Source organism: Pinus tabuliformis, chromosome 3_1, assembly GCF_031772625.1.
Source record: "Pinus tabuliformis cultivar Carrire ecotype Pingquan chromosome 3_1, CPIR1, whole genome shotgun sequence".
Taxonomy (NCBI): domain Eukaryota; kingdom Viridiplantae; phylum Streptophyta; class Pinopsida; order Pinales; family Pinaceae; genus Pinus; species Pinus tabuliformis.
Genome location: NC_142301.1, coordinates 710,296,319 through 710,312,010, shown reverse-complemented (window position 1 = coordinate 710,312,010; position 15,692 = coordinate 710,296,319). Strand labels below are relative to the sequence as shown.

At 39.7% G+C, this 15,692-nt stretch overlaps 3 pseudogenes; all 3 read right to left on the bottom strand.

Annotated features, from left to right (window-relative positions):
• Positions 1-1,107: 1,107 nt before the first annotated feature.
• On the bottom strand, positions 1,108-1,866 carry LOC149189197 (putative 1-acyl-sn-glycerol-3-phosphate acyltransferase 5 pseudogene; annotated as a pseudogene).
• Positions 1,867-8,234: 6,368 nt separating this feature from the next.
• On the bottom strand, positions 8,235-9,382 carry LOC149189196 (cation/H(+) antiporter 18 pseudogene; annotated as a pseudogene).
• Positions 9,383-9,507: 125 nt separating this feature from the next.
• On the bottom strand, positions 9,508-15,367 carry LOC149189195 (cation/H(+) antiporter 18 pseudogene; annotated as a pseudogene).
• Between the last annotated feature and the right edge of the window lie 325 nt (positions 15,368-15,692).

Below are 15,692 nucleotides of genomic sequence, written 5' to 3'. Positions count from 1 at the left end.
ATGTAATCAAAGTGATAACAAACATCCAAATTTCCTTTTTCTTTTGTGTATGAGGTCGATGTAATGAAATAAGTAATCATATGTAATTTTGTAGTGGCCTAGCATTAGCACATAGGTTCTTCTAGCACACCCTTCTTCCTTATAAAATTTGATTGGCATTGCTTCAATAACCTTCCGAAACGCACAACTAACACCATTTTAGGCGTACACTGCACGACATTAATAATGTAAGAAATGTTCAATTGGCTTCTTATTCACCCTCTAACATTATAACTTATTCAACCTCTAGCATTCCTCTGTCGACCTAGCATGATTTTCATTCCAATGTTCTGACTTGTCATTATTCCCCTTGCATTTCTCTACGCTTTGATTACTTACCTGACTACTCTGCCTCTCTGTAATTTGTCATCTTTTTCATCCCTGTCACATAATATTTTTTGTGTTACCTTTTCCTAAACAATTTTCTTGGATACTCTATTCAAACATGTATTCTTACATATATGAACTCTCCTAGTTACTCAAGTCTCTTTGGTTCGTCATTTTCTGCATCTTGTGTTTTATCTCTGCAATGATTTTATCCCTACGTTTTATCTCTACTTATACAATAGTAGTAAATGTTCACATGTATTTTCTACTTGCATATCTTCAGCCTGGTTAAATTCCTTTGGTGCCCATCCGAAATCATTTTATTATTGAGAAAATGTAGCAACTTCAATTGTTGCAGCTGCAAGGTTACTAACATGAATATTTTAAACACATTTTCTCTTTTTTTTGTTATGTCCGTAGGTCTTCTTGATTTTATGCTCTAGATTTCGATTTGGCATTCTTTATGATGTGCATGACTAGTGTTTGAAATTTGCAGTTTCTTTATTCCTGTAGTTTCCATCCTTATTTGTATTGTGCAATATGGAAGATCATTATTAACAGAGGAAGATAATGGAGTTATCCAGTTTGCAACTCTTATATCACTTTCCTTCCTTATGGTCTTGTAGACATATTTCATTTCGCATATTTCACTCACCCTCAAAAAAATTAAATTTAGTTTAAACATACGATCCTTTTTTTCTCCTCGTGTCATATGAGTTGTATTATTATTTCTCATTCTTGTTACCTTCTTCCTTGGTGTTCTATGAAGTCAGTGCCCTCAGGGAAGAAAATAATCCAAAGTGGATCTTGTAGGTCCTTGAACGTTAAGAGAATTGAATCTAAGACTGGCTCATCTACTTCCCATTTTATTTCAGCCAGAATGAACTCAAGAATATGGAAACCCCAACCAAAAGTTGGTGCATTATGGCACTTCTCTTGAGCACACACTTAATGTAACCCAACTAACCTTTACACACAGCAAGGTCCCATATGTACAAACAATCTACTCATGTATGTCATGCTGCAAGCAACAAAATATGCTCCCTAGTAGGAACATGTTCTCCAACAAATATAATCTTTGACCCATTTATTTTCTCAACCCATAGTGGCCACATGGCTATCCAAGACCAAATAAAAAAGATATTACCTTTCTGCTATAATGTATGTTGAATAGCCATAGTACCAGAAATGAAGAAGGACCAAAGAAAAAAAACCAATGTTATAAATGTTGTAGAAAGAAGAACCATTAGATATATTTCCCCTCTTAATACCCTCCAAAATTTCAAGGCATATGTGTTTGAACTTTTTGATTCTCCAGTAGATTATTTTTCTCTGTAAATCTCTCTATAAAGTTGAAATTCTTTAGTTCATGAGACTTCAAGGTTCCAATTGTGTTGCTTCTAGGATATTATGATTAGGGATACTCGTAGAATTGAATTTCCCATCCAACTATTCATGTTTCATACTTTCATTTCCATTCATTTTGACTTTGTCACCCATAGGTCTATATATCAATTGAGTACCTTAACTTGTAGAAGAAATACTCCAAATTATAAAGACTTTCACTATTTCCACACAAATCACAGTGAGTTCATGCTTTCCCTCTCCTACCGCTCAAGTATCTTTCAAAACAATGATTATAAAGCATCATAGTTTCTTTCTAATAAGGACTCCTTTTCCCAAATACCACCATGCCCGAGTGCTTTTTCCAACATCTCAAATTTCAAATGCTTGTGTGCAAGGATCTTCAATTTTATTCTTTCTCTTCAAGATGAGCCAAGCACTTATTCAATTGACTAATGGTAGTCCACAAGGACAAACTAACTCATTTTTGTTCTACTTATCCAGGAGGGCAAATTGACTTATCTGTCATTCTACTCTTCTTTTGTTGTTGCTCACATGATTATAGAGACTTCACATTTCATAACGGTTTCTCTAACACTGAAAAAATATGATTTTATGAGCAACTCCCCATGAGACTACGTTAACTTCACTTTGTCGTTGAGGTCAGAGGTTTCTCATTTTTCTTTTTGTTCCATATTTTTGTGGGTCACCTTTTGTTGTCTACCTTTCCTTTTGTCTCATTGTTTGGTCTATTTGTACTGACATCCATCTTCAGTCTAGACTTCAGTAGGGTACAAACCAAATTGCAGTCTTTGGATTTGTGGCCAAGATTGTTACACAATAACACCTTATATGACTAATAAATGGAGGAAATGGTGTGTTTCTTCTTGTGTTCAATTTTTTCTTTGCATACATTTTTCATTCAAATGATTTATGTCCAAATCCATTACTCAAACAACAATAACCAAAGAAATTATTTGTGTACCTGGTGATGGTTGTCTTATCTGTTTTCTTGCTTGAGGGAACCTTCTTGTTTGTTGCATCTTTTGTTGTTTGGTCCTTGTTTTCTTCTCTTACACTCTGTTACTACATTTCCAAGTTCATGGCAAGAAAAACACTTGATATCTTTCAAGGGAGTAAAGAATCTCCTTTGGGATCTTCCAAATTTTCTCAATTCAACTCTAGGAGAAAATTATCTTTTTGTAAAGAACCTTTTCTTCACCACATTCTTTGGATTTTTGGTGAGCACCAGTATTGCAGCAATAATTATGCAACTCCTGGGCTGCCTACTTTACTCTTATCAGCCCGGTAGTTCGTAAAAAACTTGGAAGCATCGGTGCCATATGCACAAGTACTAGTTCTTATTGCAGGTTGTCACTTGGTCAGTCGGTGCAAGATCACTAGGAGTTCAAGCCAACTTCTATGAATTCCAGAAGAAGCTCTATATGTGATGAAAGGAAAAAATATAGATGCTATTCTAATTGCAGTAAGGAGAAAGACTGAAATGTAAAGCAAACCAAGTAAATCCTAATTAACCAATTAATCCTACTTTTGTAGAAAGCACTATGGAAACCATGAAAGGAATGCCATTTCCTACTCAAGGAAGTAAACAACATCTAACTAAGCTATTTCTGGAAGTAAATGAGCAAAAAACATCTTTTTGGATTTTTATGTATTTTTATGTGAATTTGACATGCATGTAATTTATTGTTTGTGAATGTGGCAGCGAATAGGTGGCGTTGGAGTGTGGTTTTGGGACTTAAGAGGATGTAGGATGGTGTGAATGGGTCCTAGGAGGTCTCAGGTGGCCTTCTTGAGGCTTTTCCCAAACTCAAGCTTCAAAAGAAAGCCTACAGGAAAATCTACAGGAAGACACAGGAAATCTACAGGAGGAAAAACAACATTCTACAGGAGTCCTACAGGAGGAGGTCGAGAGTAGTTTTCACTATTTTGAAGGTGTGAGAGTGGGTGAAGAAGGAAGATGAAGGTTGGAATGAAGTTTTAGGGCACCTAGGGTCTACCAAGAATCATTAGGAGAGAGAAAGATGGTTGGATTTGCTCGAGGAGAGAGAGGAAAGTCTATGGAAAATGCAGGAAACTAAGGCAGAATTGAGGGGAGACTTGAGCGACCTGTAGGGAATGGATCAGATGGAGGATGGCATGGATGATAGGCTGACCTGCTACTAGAAGATATCTGCTACATAAACAACTGACAGTCAACCAATGAGATCAAGCAAGCAAGGAAATAAGTGCATAAAAAAACAGAGTTTTTGCATCAAAGTAAACTATGATCTATGAAAGGAAATGCTGATAACCACTGCATGAAATAAAAGCATAAAAGAAGACTATTGCTAATAATGAAATGGGCATGATGAAGAAGTTCTGAAGTAAAGAAAACTAGACTATGAACCAACTAGAAAGTTGCAAACACTAGAAGTCCTATGAAGGAGGGAAATCTGTGTTTTTGGGGCAGCAAGAGGGTCTTTGCCTCAAATCATTGTCCCAAAGGGAGGAAGAGAGGCCAAGGCACTGCTGCTAGCCTTTTGGATCTTTTCTTTATCACTACTTAACCTACTATAGAAAGCACAAATGGAAGAAAACTATTAAATCATCAAAAGCAACCTATTCTTAAGCATAAAAGAAATGCATCTAACAGGAGCCTAATCTACACACTGAAATGAAAACATAAAAATACAAGTAAAGAGGAGCTTTGCTACTTGGATTGGGCCCTAACCCAAGAGCTTCATCCCTCTGAGGTAACTCAATGCTAACTCAAAAAAGATTCTATCTTTATTCTCAAAACTAATAACAAGATTACATGAACTATTAAGATAATAAGCTCGAAGTTGAGCAGAGTTTACATAAGCAAAACTGCAAAAAAAATCCAACAAAAATCCAACCCTAGTGAGGCCCTAGGCCTCTCTACTTATACAAATGAAGCTACCAACAACTTCCTCAAAATCAGGGAGGCTTGGCTCCCAAAACTCGAGATAAACATCAGTTATCCTCCACTTGCTCAGTTGCCTGCTAATGCATGACTTGGTTGCCTATACTCCGAGCTGAATGAAGGGGAATTCGAAGTGGGGAGTAATAAATGAGGGGGATTCCCTCCTATAAATCCTCTCCTTTTTCCACTTCGAGTTATTGCTGCCATTTGTCCACTGGATCCTCGACTTTGACCACAAAATTCATCAAAAATCTGCATTAAACACATATTAGACCACATGGCATCATAACTAACTCAACTCACTCTATAAGCATAAATATAATTATAAAATCATACAATAAGCTAAGAGAATGGTTGATTTGACTAGGTTAGGAGGTAAAATGAGCCCATATAATTACCCATTGATGAGGCTCATCATCACTCCCCTACTGAAAGTGTTGCTCATCCTCTAAGAAACTTAGTCCATCTCCTCATCTTTTATGGCCCTGGTGGCCTCCCTAGCATCCCATGCTTCTGATGTGGTCTCCTCTTCTTTGTCATAGAATCCTACCTTCCTGTCTACCTCTTCCCACTATTGTTGCTCTTCTTCTTCTTTTCTGCCTTCTAGCATGCCTAGCAGTAGTGGGGGACTCAATTTGAGGCCAATCCAATTGACCTTCAACCTCTGCATGGAGTGCTTGTACATTGGCACTCTCCTTAATGCCTCTTTCATCCTCATTGGGGAATGATATTCCCTGATCTGCAGACTGTGTGGTAAGGTGTTCCATCTCCTCATACATGCATGCACATAGTCTTCCCCAAGTAACCTTTCTATATCCTCAAAATGTGCAATGGCTTGAGCCTGATGACTAATATATATAGGGGCAATATGAGGATTGGATGTCATTTTTTGAGAAATTCCGAGGGTTTAATGAAGAAGTTGCTCAGGAATTTTCCCTTTCTTAAGTCTCTCACTCAAGGACCCATTCCACTGTCACTTTTAGAGGAATTTCCATGGAAATCACCCCAAAATTTATCAGTAGGGTTACCTCCTTTCCTCTTGGATTGCCTTGGAACAAAAGATGAAAAACCCATTGGACAGGCTGCCAAGAAAAACTTCTTCCAAAACAATGAACATCCTGTAGAAGACAAAAATGGCATTAGAAGGACAAGCATACCATACCATTGGAATGAGGTCAGTTACCAAATCATCAAATATATTTCCTGTGAAGGGAGGTATAACATAGTCTATGGCTACCATTTTAGAATCCTCCATGAGCTGAGATATGGCATGGACACTCCAACACCCCAGAAACTCAGCATCCCCTATTTTCTTCTATAATCCCTCATAGGCTCCAGCATTAAGTTAAAGGCAGGAGGTCTAGATTAGCTGGCTCACCATGGGTTAATTAAAATCTTAGTGGAAGAAGCCCTCCATACCTTCACAATCCCCATAGCATGGGAGATTTTAATGAACATGACAGCAGAAGATGACATGAAGGCCCTCACCTATGATATCAGTCCTTCTAATAGTGAGGAGGAAGAGTAACAAGGGGGAGAAGGGGAAGAAACTGAGGGACAGGAAACAAAGAAGGAAGAAACCAAAACAGGGCAGGAAGAAACAAAACAATCAGAGATAGAGAAAAATAAAGAAGGAGGAGAAAAAGGGGCAGAAAAGATAGAGGTTTCTCCTAAGACCCTAGAAAGAGAGGCAGCAACTGCTCTCACTGCCTCAACACCCCAATTAAACCAAAACAAAAGAGGAAGAGGCAGACCTCAATGTATTTCAGGGCTAGGAAGAGCACAAGGATCAAACAAGGGAAACCTCAACCTTCTTCTAAAGTGCCTATTGTTATTGAAGATTCACCCTCTGCCCAAGGGAAGGAATCCCCTTCCAAGACACCTATCACTTATGAAAGGGGGACTCATAGATCTCCCACATGGAAGGAAAAAGTAGAACTACAAGACTCAAAAACAGTTCTACAGGGGGCACAGACCGTTCTACAAGAGACCTTGTCAAGGCTATAGGAGACCAAAAAACTTGTAAAAAATATAGAAGGACAGCCACAGGGAAGGAGGATGCAATTGGGGCACAAGAACCTGACCCCCAGCCTAGTCTAGGCTCTTACTACAATCTTCTTGAGGGGGGGGGAATCATTCTGTTAGCGCTCGAATCTACATCATGCTGAAAGAAGGCGAAACTCGAGGCAACATCAAACCAAGCTCAGCCTCGTAGCTAGCCCTATGAGGACAGGAGAAGGCTCTCTCCAGTCAATCTCGATAAAATGAACAATCGGGTGTGAGATGACTAAAAATGGGAACTGATTTTAGGCTAGTAAATGGATAGGAAAGGGGTAATTTGATAAACGTCTGGGTTTTCTGGGCAGCGTGGGATCGAGAATAGCATGAGTAGGGAGATTAAATTTGAGACACAGATTATCTCAGGAGGCAAGACAGGTAATAAATTTAGCATTCAATTTTGAAATTATATGGAATGAAAAGAATGCTGAGAGGTTGACAAGGGCAATAGATGAATCCTTATCAAACAGAAGAAAACACAAAACATGAATACCTTCCCAAGGCAGAGCAGCAAACTGGATTCTGCCTTTCTCACTTAAAAGTATTCATTTAGGAATGATTATGAAATGAAATGGAAACATAACAAGCTACATATGAAACAAAGGAAAGACAAACGCTGAATTCACACCACAAGAATCTCAGGAGTCAGAGATGTATCTTTTCATTAAATCCCTGTCAAAAAACTGTGCAGTGAAGTTTTCCTTCACAGCTCTCCCACTGTTTGCCAGAACTCAGAACCCGTTTTCAAAAATTTTCTATACAATAAATAGACTCACTCTATCAAAAAATGAATCGACTCAGAATATGGGATGATTTAATCATTACTAACTGAAGATGAAAAGCCATCCATCGCTAAAGGAGTAGCGTTACATTTTGCTCGGATCTAAAAAAGTGACATCTGTAGGTGTGAATCCCTTGAAATTGTAACTGAAGTCAGAAATAGGCCATGGTTTCCTATTTTTCGACTGTGGTAGGTACTCTTCATTTAATTGGGCTTTGACCTTTCACCTTCTCTTTTGTCGTTTAAAACCAATTTTGATAATTAGCGGGAGATCCAGCAGTGTTAACAAGTGCCATGAAACACCCACAAGGACCTCTGTCTCTGAATAAGTTTCAAACATACCCTTCGAGCTAATTGAATCTGCAACACATACATTGTGATACTCTTCATTTACTCCTTACTGTATTTGTCACTGGGTTATAGAGGTGTTTCGCCTGATATATCTTTCAGAATTACTAATGGAAGTTGTAGCTACATCTGCAATGGTTGCTGAGCTTGTTCCTGTTGTATAAAAAAAATCATATGTGCTCAATCCGAATGATTTGGTCAAGTCTTTTGTTGAAACGTTGGCGTCGCTGCACTGGACTTTATAAAACAAGTTTTGTGGAGCCAACGAAATATTGTTTGAGGGTATATCATTTGTTAGTTGTGGGCATGTGATAGTTAGCATTTCTAAAGTAGGAATATGAAAGGATGTCTGAAATAAAGAATTCATGTAGCGTGTCGCCCCTTGACTCTTCAGCACAACAAAACCCGTTTTCTTTTATGAATCATACGCCCAATAATCAGGTACCCTTCGTGCGCTGGCTTGTATGTAGCTGTTACTAAAGGGGTGGTGATGAATGTGGTGAACAAAGCCATGAGCACCAAGATCACGAATACTTCATCATTCAGGACCCTCCTATCCTTTCCGATGTTGAGGACAATCAACTCAACCAATCCTTTGGTGTTCATCAAGAATCCTAGAGTCATTGCTTCTCGACAGGGCACTTTGTGGGCTATGGCCACAAAAACATACCCAGAATCTTCCCAGCACTAGCGGTCAACATAACCAAAACAAGCAAACCCAGAGCCATGCTCCCATGAATCGTGGTGACATTAGTCTTCAAACCACTGGAGGCAAAATACAATGGCAGCAGCAAGAAAGACACAAAGTCTTCAATCTTTTCAAAAGGCATCCCTGCGAATGGGTCGTTTTTAGGAATCGTCAAACCAAACACAAAAGCTCCGAAGATTGAGCATATCCCAATTACATCCGTTGCCAATCCAGCTACTAGCACTCCCGCAAGTGTAGAGCAAATGCATTCTTCGCTCACCGGTTGATTGTCAGATGAACGATGGCCAATCCAGGCCATGGCTGGCTTCACGGCCACCATCATGAAAATAACAAATGCTAAGCCACAGGGCAGAACATAGACTGGTATGACCGGATTCTTGTCTGTTCCCGAAAGGGAAATGGCAACGGCCAGAAGAACCCAAGAAACCACATTATTCACAGCAGCTTCAGTCATGGCGATCTATCCCACATTGGTGGTGATAAGCTTGAGCTCTACAAGTATCCTACCAAGTATCGGGAATGCGGTGATAAACATCGATACACCCATGAAGACGAGGAACTGTCGATAGCCCACACCCTTCGAAATCGTTTCCCTGAGCACATAAGCAACCCCAATACCAGCCACAAACGGTAAGGTAATTCTAGTACTAAGTGGCGAATTCCTTATGCAATTTGAGGGAAAAAAGGCAAAATTTAGTGATTTTGGGGTTGTACGCCGCGCCATTTTCCATGTGCACCACGCACGCCATGTGCACCATGCACGCCATGTGCGTCGCACCAGTGTATATTTTGCACTGGATGATCGTGCCCACTGTGTCGCAAAGCCCATGTGCGCCGCGCCAGTCATCCTATGCGCCGCGCTGGCCAATTTCATCCTTGATTCCTTTGTTTTCTTCATTTACATGGGCCATTTTGGAGCCAACTCATCCCACACAGTCTTTGTCAGCATCCACCCTAGTCCAGGGAAGAAGTCTGATCGATAGAGAAATTCAGCATCCTGAACAAATTGCTTTCTGAGGCGCATTTATAATGATTCGCTATTTTGTAATAAGCAGTCAACTCTCCTGGCCTTTCAGTTCGTACTGGTTCAAAATCCAAGTCCTGCATATATTCGAACTAAGTGTATCTCAAAGCTTTGCTTCTCACTGAATAATCTGGGCCATCCTGTGATATGAAAAGCAGGAAACTTTGAAGCCACAGGTACATGATACTTTAGAATTGATTTAATTGTTCTTTCCAAGTAATCAGCACGATTGCAAGCCATAATGACAACAGCTGCTATGGGTTCCTCATTTCCTTCACCATTCTGTGTTTTCACTACTCTTCTTTCGAGGCCTTTAACGAGACTCCTAAGTTGTGTGCACTCTGCCTCCAACCATTGCTTTTCCTCTTCAACTGAGACTATTTTCCCTTTATGAATCATCCTGTGTGACATCCAAATTTGTGAAACCTGATCTCCTTGTAGCAGTGATTATTCTATAAAAAATCTGAATTCTGTGCTAGCAGACCGAACTTGAGGTGATATGAAGGTCTGTGGTGATCTGAACCCGTAGTGACAGTCTCAAACCTGTGGTCGCTGGTATGATAAAGATCCAAACCTAATACACCATTATTATATAGAAGGCTGACTTGTACACTTGGTAGAGCTATCCTTGTAAGGATAGTTTCTTGAAGCATTGCAACGATCGTAATTTTGAAGTATTTTTGCTGGAGGAAGTTGAAGGGTTAGATATCTAAGTGTAGCAACCATACCATCTAGACTCCCTACTCATACATAAAGGAAGGATGAACTACACCATGAAGCTGACCTATCTAATACTGAAGTCTGAAAGTAATCCTCTATAAACGATGTAAAGCAAGACAAATGACATTGCTAGCAGCTCAACGAAATTTATGTGGTTCGTGCAATGGTTGAAGGATTGAGACACCTTTCCTTGGAGAAAATTGGTACATTACAACTGAAGATAAGTTAATCTGCAACTGTTGGACCCCTGTCATAACCTATACCCTGATTATTGTGATTTCTCATGATGAAACTTTGAAAAGTTATTCTTGTATTTTTAATAATTGTTCCTCAAAACCCCTAAATGGCTCAGAACCTCTCTCATAGTCTCCTTTCAACATTTCCTTCTCTGACCTTCTTTCGCTGAAATGATGGTTCTTCTGTTGATCATTTTGCAGGGATGGGAGTTGTTGAACCCAGCAAGATGGGCAGGGCTGCCTGAAGAACTGTAAAACCTTATCAATCATGTATTAAACAAACTTAACAATTATTCTTCAAAACAGAGTTTTGAAGAAGGAATGTCCTTCAACATTATTAATAATGTGAATCTTGAAGTGAAACCTTATTGAAGCTCTCTTAGGCCTGCAGGCATTAGTGAACACTTCGGCAGACAAAACCCTGGACTCAAGGATTAAAATGACTCTTTTTGACCAAACTGGTATTTGATGACTGCAAATGGCGAGAAATGAACCTTGGTGAATTCCACTCTGACAGAGGACTAACAAGACTGAGTCTAACATTAGCTCCAATTGGGATGGCAGCTCCCGCTCCGTGGAGGTGCCAAGAACATCAGATCTCTGGGAGAGCTAGGCAGTGCCTTCGTCCATTGGGTTATGGAGTCCATTATTTCGACAAACCAACATGACTCAATTTATTGGTTGAAACTTGACTCAAACTGACTCAATGCAAACTGAAATGATTGAGAAACTTGACTCTAACAAACTAACTCAAAATGGCAAAGGCCTGGACTTAAAACTTAAAGCTTGGTGGCAGTACATGGGCACCCATGTTTCTTACAAGGCCATATATGATCAAACTATATCAAAATGCCAATGTAACCAATCAAGAAGATGGCTTCTTGACTGATTCTTCTTATCGGATCTTCTGGTCAATAGTAGATACTTGTAACTGGGCATCCAAAAATCTAATTTAACCTGATCTCCTTCATCACTGAACACTACAATGATCACCTTCACTGCTGACTGCAATAAAATTAGATCGTGAAAAACATGAATATTTTCTTCCTGCTGAAGAAACAAGGTGTCCTTTGCATCAATTTCTGATCTTCCTTCATCATGCACTTCAGTAAAAGTATGCTCCTAGGCTTCAAAAAACTCTGAACAGGTAGATGAGTAGATATCTTCTTGGAAAAACATTTCAACACATGAAACATATGAAGAGGAATCTGAATGGAAATCCTGAATGTTTTGATCTTCTGTGGTGTGAATGTGCTGTAGGTCATCTTCATATGATGTGACAGCCAGGTTTTCATGTTCCTTATTACATTCATTAATCACAAGAAGAGAAACTTCATATGATTCTTGAAGTGCACAAATGAAGGTTGTGTTCTAATGAGATGAGGGCAGTTAGGCTTGTAACTCTGTCTTCTTCATTTGAGGTAGCCTCAACAATGCAATTCTCTTCTATGAGATCTGGAACAACATATTTTTCCTCATCACAATCCATCTCTCGATCTGGTTTACAATCATCATTTTCTGAGATTGGAACATCATTTTCTTGTGTATCCTCTTTTATTTCAACCAGATCTGAAATAGGAATTCCTTTTTCATCATTTTAGGTCGTGTGGAAATCTTTAACCTGTTGATTTTGATCCTGTTGCAAAGTTTCCTCTAAAAGTTTTGTAGACTGTTGAAATGGATTTTCATACAATGCGTCCATGATTTCGTCATCCATGAAATTATCATCTTCGTAATATTTTTCAAGGCTTTCCATAAAAGTACAAGCATGTTTGCAACAGTCATGAACTAGATTTAATGATGGATAAGTTTCTTTATACTTCTCAAAGAATATCGAATGAAAATCCTTTAGAAAATAAATGGAAGCAAGTGGCAAGCTTTCATACCAAGATCGGGCTTCTTCTTCCAGAGTAGCCATAAACATTTTCATCAAAAAATCTTCAAGAAAATCGATCTTTAATTTATGCACGTGAATGTGAAATTTCACCAGATGAAGAGCAGCATCATTACCTTCCACATTTCTGAACACAGGCAAATTCTTTGACCAATCTACCTTGGGCATTTTATTTGGAAAACCTGGGATGTGATCTCGGCTCATGGGAGCGTATCTTCTTGCAATCTGATCCATATTAAGAAATCTCAAAGCTACTGATCCCTCTGCAGTGGAGTCACCATGAAGGACTGATTGCATGGATTCTTCAGTGAATGGAGTCGCCAGGTGAATGATTTCAGCCGTCTTCTTATGTCTGATCATTGTTCACCATCAACAATCAGCTCTGAACTTGAGATATGTACTGGGGCAAAACAATCTACAAGTAAACCATTTCGTTCCCCAGTATGGTCGCCACTATGTTAGCGCTCGAATCTGCCTCAGGCTGAAAGAAGGCAAAACTCGAGGCAACATCAAACCAAGCTCAGCCTCGTAGCTAGCCCTACGAGGACAGGAGAGGGCTCTCTCCAGTCAATCTCGATAAAATGAGCAATCGGGTGCGAGATGACTAAAAATGGGAACTGATTTTAGGCTAGTAAATGGATAGGAAAGGGGTAATTTGATAAATGACTGGGTTTTCTGGGCAGCGTGGGATCGAGAATAGCATGAGTAGGGAGATTAAATCCGAGACACAGATTATCTCAGGAGGCAAGACAGGCAATAAATTTAGCATTCAATTTTTAAATTATATGGAATGAAAATAATGTTGAGAGGTTGACAAGGGCAATAGATGAATCATTATCAAACAGAAGAAAACACAAAACATGAATACCTTCCCAAGGCAGAGTAGCAAACTGGATTCTGCCTTTCTCACTTAAAAATATTCATTTAGGAATGATTATGAAATGAAATGGAAACATAACAAGCTACATATGAAACAAAGGAAAAGAAAAATGTTGAATTCACACCACAAGAATCTCAGGAGTCAGAGCTGTATCTTTTCATTAAATCCCTGTCAAAAAACTGTACAGTGAAGTTTTCCTTCACAGCTCTCCCACTGTTTGCCAGAACTCAGAACCCTTTTTCAAAAATTTTCTATACAATAAATAGACTCACTCTATCAAAAAATGAATCGACTCAGAATATGGGATGATTTAATCATTACTAACTGAAGATGAAAAGCCATACATCGCTAAAGGAGCAGTGTTACATTTTGCTCGGATCTGAAAAAGTGACATCTGTAGGTGTGAATCCCTTGAAATTGTAACTGAAGTCAGAAATAGACCATCGTTTCCTATTTTTCGACTGTGGTAGGTATTCTTCATTTAATTGGGCTTTTGACCTTTCACCTTCTCTTTTGCCATTTAAAACCAATTTATATAATTAGCACCAGATACATCAGTGTTAACAATTGCCATGAAACACCCACAAGGACCTCTGTCTCTGAATAAGTTTCAAACATACCCTTCGAGCTAATTGAATCGCAGCACAGACATTGTGATACTCTTCATTTACTCCATACTGTATTTGCCACTGGGTTATAGAAGTGTTTCGCCTGATATATCTTTCAGAAGTACTAATGGAAGTTGTAGCTACATCTGCAATGGTTGTTGAGCTTGTTCCTGTTGTATAAAAAAAATCATATGTGCCCAATCCGAATGATTTGGTCAAGTCTTTTGTTGAAACATCGGTGTCGCTGCATTGGACTTTATAAAAAAAGTTCTGTGGAGCCAACGAAATATTGTTTGAGGGTATATCATTTCTCAGGTGTGGGCATGTGATAGTCATCATTTCTGAAGTAAGGATTATGAAAGGATGTCTGAAATAAAGAATTAATGTAGCGTGTCACCCCTTGACTCTTCAGCACAACAAAACCCGTCTTCTTTTATGAATCATACGCCCAATAATCAGGTACCCTTCGTGCGTTGGCTTGTATGTAACTGTTACTAAAGGGGTGGTGATGAATGTGGTGAATAGAGCCATGAGCACCAAGATCGCGGATACTTCATCATTCAGGACCCTCCTATCCTTTCCGATGTTGAGGACAATCAACTCAACCAATCCTTTGGTGTTCATCAAGAATCCTAAAGTCATTGCTTCTCGACAGGGCACTTTGTGGGCTATGGCCACAAAAACGTACCCAGAATCTTCCCAGCACTGGCGGTCACCATAACCAAAACAAGCAAACCCGGAGCCGTGCTTCCATGAATCGTTGCGACATTAGTCTTCAAACCACTGGAGGCAAAATACAATGGCAGCAGCAAGACAGACACAAAGTCTTCAATCTTTTCAAAAAGGAATCCATGCGAATGGGCCGTTTTTCAGAATCGTCAAACCAAACACAAAAGCTCCGAAGATTGAATGTATCCCAATTACATCCGTTGCCAATCCAGCTGCTAGCACTCCTGCAAGTGTAGAGCAAACGCATTCTTCGCTCACCGGTTGATTTTCAGATGAACGATGGCCAATCCAGGCCATGGCTGGCTTCACGGCCACCATCATGAAAATAACAAATGCTAAGCCACAGGGCAGAACGTAGACTTGTATGACCGGGTTCTTGTCTGTTCCCGAAAGGGAAATGGCAATGGCCAGAAGAACCCAAGCAACCATGTTATTCACAGCAGCTTCAGTCATGGCCATCTGTCTCATATCGGTGGTGATAAGCTTGAGCTCTACAAGTATCCTACCAAGTACCGGGAACGTGGTGATAGACATCTATACACCCATGAATATGAGGAACTGTCGATAGCCCACACCCTTCGAAATCATTGCCCTAAGCACATAAGCAACCCCAATACCAGCCACAAACGGTAAGGTGATTCCAGTGCTAAGTGGAAAATTCCTTACACAATTTGAGGGAAAAAAGGCAAAATTTAGTGATTTCGAGCCTGTATGCCGCGCCATTCTCCATGTGCGCCACGCACACCATGTGAGTCGCGCTAGTGTATATTTTGCACTAGATGATCGCGCCCAGTGCGCCACAAGGTCCACGTGCGCCGTGCCAGTCATCCTAGGCGCCGTGCTGGCCAATTTCATCCCTTATTCCTTTGTTTTCTTCATTTAGATGGGCCATTTTGGAGCCGACTCATCCCACACAGTCTTTGTCAGCATACACCCTAGTCCAGGGAAGAAGTTTGATCGATAGAGCAATTTAGCATCCTGAACAAACTGCTTTCTGAAGACCATTTATAATGATTCGCTATTTTCTAATAAGCAGACAACTCTCCTG